At 43.9% G+C, this 15,348-nt stretch overlaps 1 non-coding gene across 1 annotated transcript; it reads left to right on the forward strand.

Annotated features, from left to right (window-relative positions):
- The first annotated feature begins 5,864 nt into the window (after positions 1–5,864).
- Positions 5,865–5,971, forward strand: LOC130498163 (small nucleolar RNA R71). The gene has a single exon (XR_008937085.1). It is a non-coding gene; the product is annotated as a small nucleolar RNA R71 (small nucleolar RNA).
- Positions 5,972–15,348: the final 9,377 nt, after the last annotated feature.

The raw sequence follows: 15,348 nt of genomic DNA on the forward strand, positions 1-15,348 counted from the left end.
CTTATCTTCCTCGATTGCATAGGAATGTTCTCCCTGGGTCTGATTGTTTCGAGAGTTCCCCTTTTATGAGGTTCTTTGCTTCTGAGGCTTCACCTTTCGGGTGATTCTGGGGTTTCTTGTGGAGCTTATCCAGTGCAGTTGTTTCCTCTTCCAAGGTGACGTATCTAGACGCTTTATGAAGAGCATCGTCGATAGTTGGGGGAGGATTGAGCGTTAGCTCCGACCAAAGTTCTGATTTATACCAGAGACCTCTTCTGAGAGCCTCGATGGCGACCTGGTAAAACGGATTTTTCAATGTAGGCTCGTAGTGAGTCTCCCACTCCCTGTCTGATATTCCAGAGGTCAGCCTCGGATGCTTGCTTTAGGATATGAGTCGAGTATTGCTTCATGAAAGCGTTGCTTAACTGGTCGAAGCTATCTATCGAATTTGGTTCGAGACCAGAGAACCATTCGAGGGCTGTTCCGACTAAATTTTTGGCGAATGTCATGCAGTAACCTGCTTCGCATTCTTCTTTTGTAAAGTGAGCTTTCACGATAGCTAACCGGAAGGCTCTCAGGTAAGCCTTTGGGTCTGAGGTCCCGTCGTATTCGGGGATCCTAATTTTTCGGGTGTCTCTTATGTAAGAGTTGGCAATTCTGTCAGTGAATGAAGTTCCACAGGTCTCTTCGATCAAGCTCTCGATTTCGGGAGCTGAGCTCGTTGCCTTGTGGACTTGAGCACCCAGCTTTTGGAGAGCTTCGTGAGTCCGCTCCATATATCTACGAATAGCCTCAGGTCCCTGATGATAGGAGTTTTTAGTCTCCTAAGACAAATGTTGTAGGATAGTGATGAATGTCGAACCAATTCTGAGGGATCTAAAGCACCAAGAATGCAAGTACTTTCTTAATCTAAGTGCGATCAATAGCATGAGTTTATGAATTCTAACAATCCTAACAATGAAACAAAACAGTAAATGAGATGACTTTTAAACTATTTCTAAAGGAGAACTCATGGGTATAGGAACTTGACCTCGGGTGATCAGGATTTGAACTAAGGATGAACAATAAACGATCAAACAAACAACCTTAAGCCTAGACACAATTCTAAGCAAGCTCTATGTCTAGATGAATGCTCATTTGCTAACATATCTCAAACATCAAATGTCTTGGTTGAATAACATGCAAGCAATAATTACTAACAAGTCTATTAGCTATTTTAGCATCTTTAACAACAAATGTCTTTGGCAAAGTACACTAAAAGCCTAGGAGAGCTGACTCAGGCATTCCATCAAACACATGTCGGGTGAGAAATGCCTAGAGATCACCCTTTGAGTGGCCTACTCAAATGATGCATTAAGATCACTCTACTAGCAAGGAACAAGTATGATCTATACCTTAAACATCCTAGAACTAACCTAATCACCCTTAATCACCCTAACCCATGAATCCAAAAGGTGATTACTCACTAATCTCCATGATTCTTCTTAAATCCATGATGGATTTCAGATTAATCATGTAGAGAAATAGATGAGAGATCACAAGAACAATAACAAATCAAGCCAAAAAGAAATGTTTTTCTTGAGAGAGTTTGTGTTCTTCAATAGATCAAAGATAATCTGCCAAAAGGTGGCTACAACATACTTAAACATTAGGTTTTTCAGAGTAAAAACGTGCATAAGAAATTGCAAAAAGGTCCTTGAAAAATCATAAAATTGGGTAGCATAAAGGGGTGGAGCGACCAGGGAGACCCGCTCCAGGAGGTCGCTGTGGTCTGGACAGGAAAGACGAGCGACCGGTGAGACTCGCTGCGCCGGGGTCGCTCCAGGCTGGCGGTGGCACAGCGACTAGGCAGGGTCGCTGTGGGAGGTCGCTCTGGTTCGTATGCCACTAGTAAATTGGTCATAACTTCTTTATCACATCTCCAAATGACTTGAAACCACTTCCATTAGAAAGCTAACTCAATTTCATATTTCACCCCTCCTTTGTTTTGATCACATTGCTCCCAAACATCTCAAATCACTCCATGGCGCACTCCAATACCTGATAAGGACGTATGTATGCAAAATGCAACCTAAACATGCCTAAATCCTAGTCTATATGATGCAAATGCTTATGAATGAATGGTTAAAACAATGCAAATATGCAAGACATCAACTCCCCCAACTAGTCCTTTACTTGTCCTCAAGTGAACTTTCTGGGACTCATAGGGGAAGAGGTTTGAAAGTGGAAGCTCATAGCCAAGAGAAACACAAAAGCACTCGCTTCAACATAAGAATTCACTACTAGCACACTCTCTCTTATTACCTCTAGCTTCTCTAGGCCTGTCTCAACTCAACATTATGCATTCACACATTCAGTTCAGCCAACTCTCACATTCATTAAGCAATACAACAAGTGAGCTCTATGCAAATGGTCAATTGGTCCAAGTCATTTGGGTAAGGGAAGGCTTTTCATTATGGTGATCAAGGGGTTCATAATCATTATCTTCAAGGTTTAACACTCAAAACAAGTAGCCTTGACATTGCACATAATATCTAAGAAAGGGATCAACTAATGCATACAATGCTCAATCTTCATTGTTCTACCCTTTTTCAAACATAAAAGTGACACAATTAAAATCCCAAGTTACACCCATCTCACATCTCTCACCCAAAAATCTCAAGAACACATCCACAAACTCTTAATCAAGGGAAATATTTAAACTTTTAAAACACAACCTCTAAGCTCATTCTCACTTTGCTAGCCCCCTTTTTCTTTTTCTTTTTTTTTCGGTTTCTTTTTTTTTTTATTTGGGGGCCAAGACTTTCACAACTTTGAGCTAGAGGTTTATACAATTCCCAATAAGACAATTAAGCACAAGAGTTCATTCATTCCCATTCAACTTTCAAGTTCAAACTTTACAACACTCACCCCCACCTATGGCTAGACAATAGCATAAGCAATCTAGCAAGAATGAAGACTGAGCATTGTCGTTCCCAATACTCTCAAGATTATGCGCATGTAAGACTTTCCGAAAAGGCCTCACTCAACAAACAATTAAGGCTTAAAAGGAGGAGAGGTTTTTAGGGAGTGGAATGCCACTAGAGATTGTCAAAAAGATCGGCATAAAAGACGTGACAACTCTAGTGTGTATATCCATGACTTAGCACACAAGGGACCATGAGCAAGAAATTAAGTTCATTCAGTTCAATTCAAGGTTGTAGTTGGCTTAAGAGATTGAGTTTTAGGGAGAGTTTTCAAGGCACGAAGCTTACAAGGTTTTCAAGAGAGGTGCATGAACTATACAAGGCTAGACAATGCTCTCTACAAGGCGTTTTAAATCAGCTCCCAATGCAAATGAATGCAACCTATATGCTTCTAGACTCAATCCTAAAGTATGCAAATGATACACTAAATGATTCTTTTTGTGTTTTTCAAAATTTTTTTAATTTTTTTTTTGGTTTTTTCTATGCAAATAAGAATGCAAAATGTAATGCATGAGACTCAGAATCATCAAAGCAAACATGATCAAATGCTTGGCACCTCCCCCACACTTAAATCACACAGTCTCTGTGTGAGTGAGGTACCCAATAAAATTCTAAAATGCAAAGAAAAAACTGGGATAAGGGAAGTTTCCAGTTACCTGAGACGGGAGCGAGGTGGAAGGATCGCTGCGGGTGATGGCTTCTCAGCGACCAGGGAGACCCGCTCCAGCTAACCGCTGCCGAAGAAGACGAGCGATGGGGACGTGTCGCTGCGGGTGCGTCGCTGCTGGTGATGGCTTCACAGCGACCTCCATGAGCCGCTGTGGGAGGTCGCTCCAGAATGAAGCGAGCGACGGTGATCAGCCGCTGCGCCAAGACCGCTCCGTGCTGATGGAGTCACAGCGACCAGGCAGAGCCGCTGTGACTGGTCGTTGGGCTCTGCTCGTCCTTGTGTCACTCCTTTTTCCTATTTTGACCTGCACACAACTTCATTTTCCCATTGTTTTATGCAGTAAGATGAAAATAAAATACTAATGCAATATATACAAGGATACTCATGGGACTTCCTCCCAAGTGAGCTTGTTTTAAGTCTCTAGCTTGACTTTGCCTCCTTTGGATCAGGCTGGAGTAGGTGCAGAAAGTGGAGTTAACACCCCATCTTCCTCAGGTGGTAGCTCACCAAGGTGATCATCAGCAGGAGGGCCCATTTCTTCAATGATGAAGGCTTGTCCAAACACAGTGGGGTTCCTCATTTTCTCCTTGATTTCAAAGTGGAGGATGTTCTCCTTTCCCAAATGGAGGTCAATCTTGCCTTCTTTCACATTCACAATAGCTCCTGCTGTAGCTAAGAATGGCCTTCCAAGAATCAATGGGTCTTGAGCCTCCTCACCCATTTCAAGCACCACAAAATCTGTAGGTATCTCATACCCTCCAATCTTCACAGGGAGGTTCTCTAGGATGCCCACAGGGTACTTCACTGAACGATCAGCCAACACCAGAGAGAGTCTACACTTCTTGTATTGAGTGAAGCCAAGCTTCTTTGCCACAGACAAAGGCATCAAGCTGACACTAGCTCCCAAATCGCAGAGACATTTCTCAAATACCATAGGTCCAAGAGCACAAGGTAGTGTGAAGCATCCTGGATCCTCTAGCTTCTCTGGAGCATCAAGCCTCTGAATGATGGCATTGCACTCATGACTCAGAACCATCATTCCCTCCATCTCCTTCTTCTTACCAGCTACAGCATCTTTCAGGAACTTGCTGTATTGAGGAATCAGCATGAAAGCATCAATGATGGGTATTGTAACCTGAGCTTCACTCATCTGCTTCTCAAACAAAGCCTTGTACTTCTGTAGCAGCTGCTTCTTGAATCTACCAGGGAATGGAAGCTTGGGTTCATAGGGAGGAGGGACAAAGGGCTTTCACCTGCTGGAGCAGCAGATTCACTATCTTTTGTTGGCTTCTTTTCTTCTCCAACCTTTCCTTTACCCTTATCTTTCTCAATCTTCTCCAAGATCTCATCATCTGTCTCTCATCAACAATGACCACTTCATCATCTAGATTGATGGCTACCTCCTCACCTTGTTTCTTAGCATCCTTGGTGAGGGTTCTAGGAGGTAACTGCTTACCACTCCTGAGTGTGACAGCTTTTGCTTCCTTGGGGTTTTGATCAGATTTTCCAGGTAGAGATCCTGGCTGCGATTCTGGTGGGTGCTCATGGAAGCAAACTGATTCTCCAAATTCTTGACAGAAGAAGCAAGGTGGGAGAATTTGTTGTTGAGCTCATTGTAGCTCCCATCAATCTTGGAGTGAAGGTTCTTCAGCTCATAGCCCACATGCTTCTCACTTCTAGTCTGAGACTCCAAGATCTGTTTAAGTAAGGCATCAGTGCTGCTCTCTTGAGGGGCAGAGGAGCTAAGAGAGGGGTTTTGCTGAGGCTGATAGTTGCTCTGCTGGTTGTTTCTTGGCTGATAACAACTCTGCTGGTTGTTGGAATAGGGCTTCTGTTGGTAGTTGTTGTACTGAAAGTTGGGTTCCTTCTTGTACCAGCTACCATTGCTGTTGATGAAACACAATTCTTCTTGCCCTTCCAAACCCTCAACCTCATTGACAGTAGGAGGTATCTCCTGTTGTGGGTTACCAACAAAGTTCACCTGCGCTTGTGTGGCCTTATCAGCAATGAGTGTGTCAATCTTCTCCTGAAGAGCCTTTATCTCATTCCTTGTGTGTTTGTCATCACCTCTACTGCTTCTGTCATGGTCTCCACTGTAGACTGCATCACTCTTAACCATGTTGTCAACCAGAGCCTCTGCCTCTTGCTCAGTTCTCCCCAAAAAGAACCCATTGCTAGCTGTATCCAGTCTGGCTCTGTACTTAGGAAGAGCACCTATGTAGAATGTGCTCAGCAAGCTCTCCTTAGAAAAACCATGGTGTGGGCACTGAGCTTGGTAACCATTGAATCTCTCCCAAGCTTCACTGAATCCTTCCAAGTTCTTCTGTTGGAAGCTGGAGATCTCGTTCCTCAACTTAGCAGTTCTTGAGGTAGAGAAGAACTTCTCCAAGAATGCCTTTTTGCAGTCTTCCCAAGTAGTGATGGAGTCACTTGGTAGAGACTTCTCCCACTGACGTGCCTTATCCCCCAAAGAGAAGGGGAATAGCTTGAGCTTTAAAGCATCCTCTGACACACCATTAGTCTTTGACATACCACAGTAGCTGTCAAACTTATCCAAGTGATCAAATGGGTCCTCCACAGCCAGACCATGATACTTGTTGTTCTCTATGCAGTTTAGCAGTCCTGACTTGATCTCAAAGTTGTTAGCAGCCACATCTGGTGCTCGGATTCCAAGTCTAGGACCATGGGTGTTGGGGCGGTCATAAGTGCCAATGGGGCGAGCTGGTCGCTGTTGGGGCCCTTGTGGAACATTGTTTACTCCATTGGGGTTCAGAGGATTTTGTGGATCAGCCATCTCAGCTTCCTGTATCTGCAGTAAAGCTTGTTGCTCTTCTTCTCTTCTTTTTCTAGCACACTCTCTCTCTAAAGCTCTGATGTCTGCGGCTCTTGGAACAAGGTTTGATGTACCTTTGCTCCTCAAGTTCATACACCTGAAAATCACAAAGAGGTGAAGAAGAGAATTAGTAGCTTACAAAAATAAAAATGACTTAGTCTCAAGCAAATGACTAAATCTCAATGTTCAAATCAAACTCAGAATTTGGCAACGGCGCCAATTTGATGATAGGAGTTTTTAGTCTCCTAAGACAAATGTTGTAGGATAGTGATGAATGTCGAACCAATTCTGAGGGATCTAAAGCACCAAGAATGCAAGTACTTTCTTAATCTAAGTGCGATCAAAAGCATGAATTTATGAATTCTAACAATCCTAACAATGAAACAAAACAGTAAATGAGATAACTTTTAAACTATTTCTAAAGGAGAACTCATGGGTATAGGAACTTGACCTCGGGTGATCAGGATTCGAACTAAGGATGAACAATAAACGATCAAACAAACAACCTTAAGCCTAGACACAATTCTAAGCAAGCTCTATGTCTAGATGAATGCTCATTTGCTAACATATCTCAAACATCAAATGTCTTTGGTTGAATAACATGCAAGCAATCATTACTAACAAGTCTATTAGCTATTTTAGCATCTTTAACAACAAATGTCTTTGGCAAAGTACACTAAAAGCCTAGGAGAGCTGACTCAGGCATTCCATCAAACACCTGTCGGGTGAGAAATGCCTAGAGATCACCCTTTGAGTGGCCTACTCAAATGATGCATTAAGATCACTCTACTAGCAAGGAACAAGTATGATCTATACCTTAAACATCCTAGAACTAACCTAATCACCCTAACCCATGAATCCAAAAGGTGATTACTCACTAATCTCCATGATTCTTCTTAAATCCATGATGGATTTCAGATTAATCATGTAGAGAAATAGATGAGAGATCACAAGAACAATAACAAATCAAGCCAAAAAGAAATGTTTTTCTTGAGAGAGTTTGTGTTCTTCAATAGATCAAAGATAATCTGCCAAAAGGTGGCTACAACATACTTAAACATTAGGTTTTTCAGAGTAAAAACGTGCATAAGAAATTGCAAAAAGGTCCTTGAAAAATCATAAAATCGGGTAGCATAAAGGGGTGGAGCGACCAGGGAGACCCGCTCCAGGAGGTCGCTGTGGTCTGGACAGGAAAGACGAGCGACCGGTGAGACTCGCTGCGCCGGGGTCGCTCCAGGCTGGCGGTGGCACAGCGACCAGGCAGGGTCGCTGTGGGAGGTCGCTCTGGTTCGTATGCCACTAGTAAATTGGTCATAACTTCTTTATCACATCTCCAAATGACTTGAAACCACCTCCATTAGAAAGCTAACTCAATTTCATCTTTCACCCCTCCTTTTTTTTGATCACATTGCTCCCAAACATCTCAAATCACTCCATGGCGCACTCCAATACCTGATAAGGACGTATGTATGCAAAATGCAACCTAAACATGCCTAAATCCTAGTCTATATGATGCAAATGCTTATGAATGAATGGTTAAAACAATGCAAATATGCAAGACATCAGTCCCTCTAGAGGAAGGACAGTCGGGTCATCGTTAGGTACCTGACGAACATGTACCTGGCGAACAGGTCCCTGATGGAATCGTGTTCGATCATTTTTCCAAGTGCTCGGTGGGCTGATTTGCTCACTGGCTATTGGGTTATTTTGACGAGCTAGGTTAGTGGGGCGAGCTGTAGGATCAGCATACGTCCTTTGATGTTCGCCCGGATTCGTGTTTCGGTTTCTGGCCCGAAACACCGGAGCTGACGTTCTGCCCCCGGACGGGTCGGATACTCCTTCTCCTGACCTAAGAATAGGTGGTGGAGGAGGTAAGCGAGCGCTCTGACCAGTAACCTGATCGGGAATAGAGCTAGTCGATGCTATGTTGCTTCCCATAGCACTGGTGAGGGGTGGACTGAGCACAGGAGCTGTCCTAGCATGAGGCGTTTGGAAAGCTGGTCCCTGTTCTCCCGATCCAGTGTTATCAAGGGAAAAGTCGAGACGTCCTCGAGGGAACGAGGGGTCAGTTATTCGATCTCGGAAGGTCACTCCTGAGCCCTGACGTTGCGGTGGTTGGGTTGTTGCGGTTAGAGATCTAGTGACCTCTTCGAATCGTTGCTGCCGAGCGGCTAGCTGTTGCATTGTACACTCACCTTCTTGAGCTTTTTCTACCAGCTGCATCATCATGCGACGGATCTCAGAGAGCTGAGCCTCCGTCTGGTTCGGAGCAGGTTGGTGCTGAGGGGTAACGAGGGCTGGGAGCCCTGGATCGATCTCATTGGAGGTTCTCGTGTTGGCTGCTCCAGCACTGTTCATCGAGATACTGTTCATCGAGATACTGTTCATCGAGATACTGTTCATCGAGATACTGTTCATCGAGATTTTGTTCATCGAGATACTGTTCATCGAGTACTATTCATCTGAGTACTGTTCATCGGGATACTGTTGATCGGGATACTGTTCATCGGGATACTGTTCATCGAGATACTGTTCATCGAGATACTGTTCACCGAGATACTGTTCATCAAGATACTATTCTTCCAGTACTGTTCATCTGAGTACTGTTCATCGGTTAGATGAATTTGTTGTCTGATCGACTGGATTCATCCTTAAGTTGGAGTAAGGGATTCCATTGTTTCTTCCCCACAGACGGCGCCAATTGTGAGGGATTAAACTCACCTCCTGATTTTAGGTCAGGTTATAGTTTAGGAAAGGATTCGGGAAAGATAATCGTGGGCTGAATCCCGTAAGAACTTGTAGAATGAATGATGATTTGTATTGATAATGTGGTAAAAGAAGGGTTACAAAAGATGTTTCTCTCGATGATTACAAAGATGATAAACTGCTCTAGAGATGATGTGAATAATCGTCCAAATGAATAAGGATTGATTTTCTCTTTAAATAGCCTCAGGCTCCATCGGTTGCTACCAACAGGTTCCCGAGATCCTCTCCGTGATTTGAGGGATTTGTAACAGCTTCCCTTTGACCGGGTCCTACGCCTGTTTACTTGTCAACGAGCTGCCTCTTTTCCTTGACCTCTCTGATGAACATCTCCAGCTCACAGCCTCCGGATCTGACTTAGCTGTTTTTGAAGATTGAATTCATGATGGGCCTTTCACGGCCTGTTATCATTTCTTATTGTCTATCACTAGCTAGGGGGTCATATTTGGGCCCAACACTACCAACATATTGAGAATGATTTTAATCTAAGATAATACTAAAAAGCAATTAAAGATGAAACTTTCTTTCTTAATGAGATGGGAGAACTCATGGGCTAAGGAAATTGACCTTGGGGAGATCAGGTTTTAATCTAAGGGTGGTAGCAACAATCAATCTTGCAACCTTAGGCCTAGACACAATCCTAAACAAACTCTATCTCTAGATGAAATGTTCATTCACAAAGATAACTCAATCATCTAATTTCTTAGGTTGAATATTATCTAAGCAATCATTAAGAACTAGTCTACTAGCCACCTTAACACCTTTAACAACAAATTTCTTTGGTAAAGAATGTTAAAAGTTTAGGAGAGTTGGTTCAGGCATTTCATCAAACACCTTTCGGACATAAAATGCCTAAAGCTCAACTTTAGAGTGGCCAACTCTAAAATAGCATTAAAAGCACTCTACTAGCAAGGAACAATATAGATCTACACTAGAACACCTTAGATCTAGCCTAATAACCCCATGAATGCTATAGTGGATTACTCAATAATCACCATTATCACTCTTGAATCCATAAGAGATTTAAGGTTAATCATGTAGAGAAAGAACAGAGATGAAATCAGACAATCAAGAACACAAAGATGAGATGAGATTATGATTCAAAGATAAATCTTTACTCAAAGGTTTGTGTTCTTAAAGAGAAAAATAACATAATCCCACTTAAGGGTTAACATGAATATTTATACTAGGCTTAGAAAACCTAGGAACATCATTAAAAATTACTAAAAAGTCCTTGGAGTCAATTAGGCTTCAGCCAATGGGAAACAAGCTTTATTTTTGGTCAGGGGTTGAGCAAATGACCCAACCCGTTCCAACCATCCCGGTCCAATCTTGTTCTTGTCGTCGTCCCTCCCGACCGGTTTAGCATCCCGGTCATCTGGCTGCGTCCTGCTCATGTTCTTCCCGACCGGGTGCGTGCAGCCGGTCCATCCTTCCAGGTCCAGACGCGTCTTGATTGTTGTCCAGCCGACCGGGTGTGTGCAACCGGTCCATTCTTCCCGGACGCTTTTCTTCCCGACCGGGTTCAGCATCCCGGTCTAGTCTCCCCGGGACATCTTTCCCATCTCATGGGTTCACTTCTCTTTTCATGGCCAAACTTGAATCTTCACTTCTTTTTGGGTCATAAGGCTTCCAACACTTCAAATCACACCAGAGCATACTCCAACACCTGATTAGGAAAAACGAATGCAAAATGGATCCTAAAAATGCCTAAACCTTAGCCTACAAGATAAAAAAAATGCAATATGAAGATGGCTAAATCAATGAAAATATGCAAGACATCAGTAACCTAATGAAACTGCAACTGAATATGGCATGAGGTTTACACTAGAACCAAGATCACAAAGAGATCGAGGAAAGCGTGCGTTTTGTATGCAATTTAGGACGAAACTACCAGGGTCAGTTCTTTTGATTGAAGTTTCTCCTTGTATCATCGCACTTACTTCCTCTGACACCATCATCACCCTATGTTCCCCAGTTGGATAATCTGAAGACATCATATCTTTCATGTATTTCTTTACTGAGGGCGCTATCTTAATGGCATCACTGAGGGACAACTCAAGAGTGATTTTATTAAAGGTCTTTTTGCATATTGCATGTTCCAATGCCTTCTTGGTCTGTGGTTTGTTTGGAAGGAATGGGGCTGGAGCTCTATAGACTCGCTCAGTTTCGGTAGGATGTACCTGGCGATCGTTAGTGCTACAAGACAGTCGATCATTTTCTTTCCTAATGGGTCGATCGATAATCGATTCATCTTGACCATCGATTTTGGTTTCATTTTCTGAATCTGAATCTCCTTTTTCTAAGTGTACAGTCTTTCCCTCATCCTTTTTATCTGGTGAGTTTCTTCTTTGTTTGGAGGTTTCTGTGTCAGAGTCTGGGTCAAGAAGTTATGTGGGATTAGAATTGCTTTTGCCTGCTTTTTCATGAGTGGTGATTTTTTATTGCTGGCATCGTCTCTGGTATTTTCTGCAAGGCGTTTACCGTTCTTTGGTGATGTAAAAACGAAAAGAATAGAAAATTTAGCAAAACGTAACAGAGTCTATACTAAATTCTAATTTTAATCTAAAGGTAATAAGAAAGAGTCCCCAGCAACGGCATGTTGGTGTCAAAATTGTTCAAGACGAAATCGATGCCCGAAAGTCCTCGGAAAAACCAAGTGATAGTGAGAACCTCGAAAAACCGAGAAAACGAATAACCGAAAAAGGTTACCTGAGGAACACGGCTCCGGGCGCCGGCGGCTGGACCCGAGCCATGGCCCCGGGCGCCGCGGTTGGACCCGAGCCACGGCCTCGGGCACCGGTGTCTGGACCCGAGCCACGGTCCTGGGCGCCGGCAGCTGGACCCGAGACACGGCCCCGGGCGCCGGCGGCTGGACCTGAACCACGGCCCCGGGCGCCGGCGGCTGGACCCGAGTCGCGGCCCCTGGCGCCGGCGCCTGGACCTGAGCCACGGTCCCGGGTGATACGTCCTGAGATTGGACAGGATCACTCAAACGGACTTAGGGATATGAACTCGCCAAAAGGGAGAACTGATGGGATGAATGGTGACACAAAGGGTTGCGGAAGGCCCAATGATACTACCAGAGGTGAACTCCGAAGAGAACTGATGGATTGAACGGTGACACCAAGGGTTGCGGAATGACCCAATGATACTACCAGAGGTGCTTGATTGTCGCCTGATATGACTCACATGTCCGACAAGGAAGCAAACTCGATCTGTTGCCGGATGTGACGCACCGGTCCAACGAGAAAGAGAGAGTTACTTGGAGCTAACCACACCAAGAACAAAAAAGTGAGATACCCTCTCAAGGTTCCAAAAATAAACACTCAAAACTTATTTTATTTCATTGATCAAATGGCCTTTATATAATAGGCAAGACATACAAAAGGTTTAGTCAAAACCTAGAAACTTGTAAACTAATAAATATTGTAGACTTGACTAAGGACCAAAGACTAAGACTTTTGACCGAAAATGAGAATTTGTGGTCGCAGAACTCTTCGGCTGATCTCGTCCTTTTGCCTGGTCGACGGGCTCTGGATTACCGTCAGATTGATATATTATTTGACCATACTTTCTCGTTTTTTGTTGGGTCTTTCTTTCTTTGGACTGAAGCATGCTCATAAACATATTTTCATAAATCGTCAAGCCCATCTCGTTTGAAACTCAAGCCCAAAAGCCAAACTTTCTTGATTTATTTTTGCTGCGGATTTAGGGCACATCATTCCCTCCTTCTTTAAAAAGATTTGCCCTCAAATCTGTCTTTCTTTAGCTTCAGATAGAATGATCTCTTGGCTTTTCGTAGAACACTTTTTTTTTTTAGAAAAGAAGATGAAAGGTAGAAGATGGATGAAGAACATGGAAAGATGAGAAAAATGAACAGATAGTACCGGTTGAGTGGCTCTGATACCACTTGACACGTCCTGAGATTGGACAGGATCACTCAAACGGACTTAGGGATATGAACTCGCCAAAAGGGAGAACTGATGGGATGAATGGTGACACAAAGGGTTGCGGAAGGCCCAATGATACTACCAGAGGTGAACTCCGAAGAGAACTGATGGATTGAACGGTGACACAAAGGGTTGCGGAATGACCCAATGATACTACCAGAGGTGCTTGATTGTCGCCTGATATGACTCACATGTCCGACAAGGAAGCAAACTCGATCTGTTGCCGGATGTGACGCACCGGTCCAACGAGAAAGAGAGAGTTACTTGGAGCTAACCACACCAAGAACAAAAAAGTGAGATACCCTCTCAAGGTTCCAAAAATAAACACTCAAAACTTATTTTATTTCATTGATCAAATGGCCTTTATATAATAGGCAAGACATACAAAAGGTTTAGTCAAAACCTAGAAACTTGTAAACTAATAAATATTGTAGACTTGACTAAGGACCAAAGACTAAGACTTTTGACCGAAAATGAGAATTTGTGGTCGCAGAACTCTTCGGCTGATCTCGTCCTTTTGCCTGGTCGACGGGCTCAGGATTACCGTCAGATTGATATATTATTTGACCATACTTTCTCGTTTTTTGTTGGGTCTTTCTTTCTTTGGACTGAAGCATGCTCATAAACATATTTTCATAAATCGTCAAGCCCATCTCGTTTGAAACTCAAGCCCAAAAGCCAAACTTTCTTGATTTATTTTTGCTGCGGATTTAGGGCACATCATTCCCTCCTTCTTTAAAAAGATTTGCCCTCAAATCTGTCTTTCTTTAGCTTCAGATAGAATGATCTCTTGGCTTTTCGTAGAACACTTTTTTTTTTAGAAAAGAAGATGAAAGGTAGAAGATGGATGAAGAAGATGGAAAGATGAGAAAAATGAACAGATAGTACCGGTTGAGTGGCTCTGATACCACTTGACACGTCCTGAGATTGGACAGGATCACTCAAACGGACTTAGGGATATGAACTCGCCAAAAGGGAGAACTTATGGGATGAATGGTGACACAAAGGGTTGCGAAAGGCCCAATGATACTACCAGAGGTGAACTCCGAAGAGAACTGATGGATTGAACGGTGACACAAAGGGTTGCGGAATGACCCAATGATACTACCAGAGGTGCTTGATTGTCGCCTGATATGACTCACAGGTCCGACAAGGAAGCAAACTCGATCTGTTGCCGGATGTGACGCACCGAGAGAGTTACTTGGAGCTAACCACACCAAGAACAAAAAAGTGAGATACCCTCTCAAGGTTCCAAAAATAAACACTCAAAACTTATTTTATTTCATTGATCAAATGGCCTTTATTAATAGGCAAGACATACAAAAGGTTTAGTCAAAACCTAGAAACTTGTAAACTAATAAATATTGTAGACTTCACTAAAGACCAAAGACTAAGATTTTTGACCGAAAATGAGAATTTGTGGTCGCAAAACTCTTCGGCTGATCTCGTCCTTTTGCATGGTCGACGGGCTCTGGGTTGCCGTCAGATTGATATATTATTTGACCATACTTTCTCGTTTTTTGTTGGGTCTTTCTTTATTTGGACTGAAGCATGCTCATAACATATTTTCATAAATCGTCAAGCCCATCTCGTTTGAAACTCAAGCCCAAAAGCCAAACTTTCTTGATTTGTTTTTGCTGCTGATTCAGGGCACATCACCAGGCGCCGGCGGTTGGACCTGAGCCACGGCCCCGGGCGCCGGCGGCTGGACCCGAGCCACGGCCCGGGCGCCGGCGGCTGGACCCGAGCCACGGCCCTGGGCGCCGCCGGCTGGACCCGAGCCACGGTCCCGGGTGCCGGTGGTTGGATCCGAGCCACGGCCCCAGGAGCCTGCGGCTGGACCCGAACCACGGCCCTGGGTGCCGGCTGCTGGACCCGAGCTACGGCCCCGGTCGCCGGCGGCTGGACCCGCGTCCCGGTAGCCGGCGGTTGCGGCCAATCCGTGGTCCCGTGCGCCGGCTGCGGGTCGTTCGGCGAATGCGGCCAATTCCTCGTGAAACCATCCCGACGCTATTCCAATCCCATACTTTGCATCCTTGCTCGAAGCCTCCAGTTTGAATATTTAAAATCGTGAATCTAAAACTCCCGTTTCGTTTCGATCAGAATCATCGGGAAAGTTTCGGAAAACCACGAAATGTTCGGTTGACGGATAGATTTCAATTCATCGTATAAGACTATGACAGT

Source organism: Raphanus sativus, chromosome 7 (assembly GCF_000801105.2).
Source record: "Raphanus sativus cultivar WK10039 chromosome 7, ASM80110v3, whole genome shotgun sequence".
Classification (NCBI taxonomy): Eukaryota; Viridiplantae; Streptophyta; class Magnoliopsida; order Brassicales; family Brassicaceae; genus Raphanus; species Raphanus sativus.